Source organism: Patagioenas fasciata, unplaced genomic scaffold (assembly GCF_037038585.1).
Source record: "Patagioenas fasciata isolate bPatFas1 unplaced genomic scaffold, bPatFas1.hap1 Unplaced_1, whole genome shotgun sequence".
Taxonomy (NCBI): domain Eukaryota; kingdom Metazoa; phylum Chordata; class Aves; order Columbiformes; family Columbidae; genus Patagioenas; species Patagioenas fasciata.
In genome coordinates, this window is record NW_027288510.1 from 4,152,378 (window position 1) to 4,156,863 (window position 4,486).

The 4,486-nt window shown below is 57.6% G+C and overlaps 1 non-coding gene across 1 annotated transcript; it reads right to left on the minus strand.

The window, feature by feature from the left end:
• Positions 1–2,591: 2,591 nt before the first annotated feature.
• Positions 2,592–2,676, minus strand: LOC139826727 (small nucleolar RNA SNORD45). Its single transcript, XR_011736871.1, has one exon. It is a non-coding gene; the product is annotated as a small nucleolar RNA SNORD45 (small nucleolar RNA).
• Between the last annotated feature and the right edge of the window lie 1,810 nt (positions 2,677–4,486).

A 4,486-nucleotide genomic window follows, 5' to 3' on the forward strand; every position in this document is an offset into this window, starting at 1 on the left:
CCCTCACCTCCCAGCACCACCATCTCCCAGTGCCCCTCAACTCCCAGGCCAGTCTTTCCCTATGGAACCCCCCCTAGAGATGACACCAGCCTCAAATCTGGGGTCTCTAAGCACAATTATCTCTGAGCCCTTTCCAGCCCCTTAAATAAATGAGGGGCTGGGAGTCACTCCTCTTCTTGGGGCACCAGGGACCCCAGGATTAGGGAACTCTGGGAGGTGGGAGGACAGCTGGGGCAATGTGGACAGCTGGTGACTGGGATCCTCAGTCACTGGTGGCACTGACAATGGGGAGCACTGGTGAATCCTGGGCTCTGGGAGAGGAGGGCTGGGCTTGGGGGAAGTGCTGGGGTGGTGTCAGTGCCCAGCTCCAGCCCACCCCATTTCCCTTGCACCGCCAGCCCCCAACTGGTCCAGTCTGCAGCCACAGCTGAGAACAGAGCAGAGGGAACATCCCCTGCCCTGGCTCTCACCTGTCCCTGTCCGGGGTCACTGTGCCCTCCCAGACAACCTGGGTCCCGCCCTGTAGAGCTGATCCCACATGGTGGGTCCCAGTGTCCCTGTCCCCAACAAGGCTCTGGCTCCAGCCCTGTCCCTTCCTGGGACTTGGCCACAGCTCACCAAAGGCCCTTGTCCCCACCGAGTGCCCCTTCAATGCCCCCATCCTCGGCCCAGGCCAGCGCTGTCCCTGAGCAGGACGTGGCCATCCAGAGGGACGTGATGAAGCGGGCTCTTGTTCCCAGGCAGCCGCTCGGAGCTCATTGCAGGACAGAGCTCCCCTGGCACGAGGAGGGATGTTTGCTCCCACAGCGGCTCTGATCAGCTCTGTTTGCCCGGGGCCCATGGCACAAGAAGCCCGTTCACCAAGATCGGTGCCTCACAGAGTGACCGATCAGGGGATCCAGGGCAGTTAAAGCAGCCTGGAAGCCTGGGCTCCCCCAGCCCTGGCAGCGGGCAGAGCCCACAGAGAAGGGCAGTGCTGGGGCAGTGGGGAGGAGCAGGTCCTGGGGCACCCGCACGCCTGGGGCTCCCTGGCTGCCCTGGGCACAGGCTGGAGCCCAGAGGCCGGGGGGTCCCAGGGGAGCAGCTGGACAGCCGGGGTGCCGCTCTGCTTCGGGACAGCCTGGGGAGTCCTGCCGGAGTGGGGCTCAGAGCAGCTGGGGGATGGAGCTGTGTCCCCAGGGGCACGGCCTCCCCTGCCCTCTCCCCCGCCCGCCTTGCAGCTCTCCCTGGCTTTTTGCGGGGCGCGGGGTTCCCTTCACTGCACCCCTGGCCCAAACATCCCCATCCTGGGGGCCCTGGTCAGCATCCTCTGGGCACTGTGGGGCAGTGTGACAGTGGGGGAATCAATGGGTTTATAACTCCAGTCTCAGTGGCTGCTGCCCGGGCGACCTGGATGTTGAGCGGTTTCCAGCACCAGTCTGTGCTCACTGACTGGAGCAGAAGAGGGATCTCAGATTCCCAAGACCCGATTTCTGTCCCTGCAGAGCTGGCAGCCCTTCAGGGACATACCTGTGTTTGCTTTGATATTCTTCAGTGGCTGACTCTGGGCTGTGTGAGCATCTCCATGATGTACTTTTACAACCATGTTCTCCGTACAGACAGCAACACCTTGCCACAGTTCAGCAGCCTCTTGGAAAGTAAATGTGGAAAAGCAAGATGTGCGGTTCCAGCCACCTGGATGATAAAGGAAGATCAATACTAACATGACCATCTGGACGGTCAAAGACATAATACTAACATAATAACATAGAAAGGGCCTTGGACAGAGTACTTTGAAGTACATTTCTCATAACTGTAAAACGTTATAGCCCAGACTCGTGACAATGATATCTCGGGCCAGATAACCGCCCCCAAGCGCATGGGATTTGTGATGTCCTTGGGCCTGGTCTGTGAACGAGTGGGAACGTAACTGAAATAAACATCACATGAGTTTAGTGTGTTTTTAATAACAATTACTGGAAAAACATCTTACGTACCATCTTAGTCCAGGCCCATATCTGTCCCCCAAGGAACGTATTTTGGTGTTGGGGCAGGGGAGGAGCACAGACAGGCAGCCCGGACCCCTGGGTCCTCTGCCCTGCTCGGGGAGGGGAGGTCGTTCCCTGTATGATGGGCTCAGCACTCCTGGGCTCACAGGAGATGTCACCCCCTCCAGAAGCCATCTGCTGTTCACAAGGCCACCAGTGCAGCAAGTCAACATTCATTTGATGCAACCAGTCTGTTAGAGCCAGTAATCCTGTGTAAAATCGATGCAAAATTACCACTGTGCTTAACTACAATGTGCCATGGAACAACCAGGCACTGACAAATCTCTCTGTTTTCCCTGGGAAATCACATTTGTGGCACTTTCACCCCCAAATCTCAGCAGCAGCGTTTGTTAACACCGGTTAACAGCTTTGGCTACCCAGAGCTGCCTTCAGCTCACGTGAAAACGTCTCCTCACGCTCAGTGTGAGCCCAAGAACGACGCCTCCCCAATGCCCAAACTGAGGAACCTCAAGCAGTGCCCCCTTCTCCAAGGGCTGCGTTACAATCTGTGACAGAAAGGGGCTTCCACAGCCTGGAAAAGCTCCACAAGGAACTGGAGATTCCTGGGTCTCAGAGTAATTCTAGAGCTCAAGTGGTGACAGCTATCAGCTCCAGCTCAGACAATACACGCCAACGCCCATCACTGACCCAGGAAGGCAGCTCTTCCTGTCCTGCCCAACGCCTTCAAATCCAGCACACTTTGTCCCTCCAACAGGAGGCAGCTGATTGATTTCTAACACCACTCTTCTCTGTCTACTTCGAGATGAACCAGACATACGTTATACAAGCAACCAAGTCCCCGCCTGGAAGCAGCGGAGCCTTTTGCCTTCTCCTTCCCACCCCACTTTGCAGGAGAAGGAAAACAAACGGCAGAAGAGACGCTGAGAAATTCAACCACCAAATGGAGAGGAAACCTTTGAGAGCGGGAATACTTATCCGTACAATGGAGAGAGCTACGCTGAATGAATAACACTGAAAATGAACCCTTCTTGCAGGGTAAAGTGCACAGCAATTCAAGACCTGCTGAACAGACCCCTGCCATTCTCAGCAATAAACAACCCCCAAGGCTCAACCAGCCAGCCAGGATCACTGCTCTAAATCCAAGCGCAGCTGCACCGACCTGAGCCAACACGGACACAGCCGCCTCCCTTGGCCCACACGAAGCTGCACAGGCCACGCGCTGCTCCAACAGGAACGTGCTGGGGACACCCGGGTTTCTCATGGCGGCCTCTGCGCGGTCACCTGCACAAAGCACCAAGAGACCGGCAGCTGTGGGCTCAGCTCCGGGGGTTCCCGGGACCGGGGTCTCCAAGGGCCCGTTCGCACACGGATCTTTGTGCGCGCGCCCCGACCGCGGGCGCCTCTCCCGCCCCCATCCCGACCCGCCGCTCGCTCCCCCGGACCCGCCGCTCGCCCCCCCGGACCCGCCGCTCGCTCCCCCGGACCCGCCGCTCGCCCCCCCGGACCCGCCGCTCGCTCCCCCGGACCCGCCGCTCGCCCCCCCGGACACGCCGCTCGCCCCCCGGACCCGCTCAGCAGCCTCCGCTCGCCCCAGCCCTGTAGCCGGAAATTGCGTCACCGGGAGGGGCGAGCCGAGCGGCGCTGCCGGCAGGACCCCGACAGAGCTGTCCGATTATTCGCCTGACCCGCCAAATTTTTATACGAAATGTGAATGAGTTGAGCAGTTATTAAAATAACAAAGTCTCTGGCAGCCGTGCCGTCATGGTGGCTCAGAGAGTGGAAAACCCCCTGAACTGCAGGTCAGCCTCAGCTCTCAGATGAGCTCCTCCCCGCCCTCCGCACCGCTGACCCCGCAGCACAAAGCGCGACCGGCGCGTCCCGCGGGCGGACTCGGTGTCCGCGCTCGTTCGTCGCCTCCTCGCTGGCTGCAGCGGGACTGAGGGGCTGTGGGTTCCAAACCTGCGGTTTGCTGCCCTTGCACAGAGGAGAAGGCTCGGCTGCTGAGAGCAGGTTCCGTGTTAAACTCGGCTGAAGAGAAGTTTCTCCTCCTGGGATCTCAGAACAGCAGCAGCTCCAAGGAACTGACAGAGCATGGGCCGCGGGCATTTCTCAGTGTCTGTGCTGAGAGGTTTGATCTGGGCGTTGTTAATGCCAGAAAGAGGTGGAAAGATAGAGAGATAAAGATGAGGGGTCGTGCTGCACAGAGTTACAGCATTTTTGCAAATGAGGAACTGAAATAGTGTAAGAAACTACTGAAATAGTGTAAGAAACTGAAATAGTGTAAGAAAAAGCTTACGCTTTTTCTATGGATAAACAACATTTAATCCAATTCCTTAACTGTATTCCTTGAACACGTGTTCGTTAGAGCACAAGCCAAACAGCGCTGGGTGCACGGGCGATTCACTCTTTGTACTGGACATTCACATTAACAGTGCTGATAGTGGTTACATCACCAATCCCGTGTCCATTTCAATTTCAATTCCCCTGGTCCTTGGGTT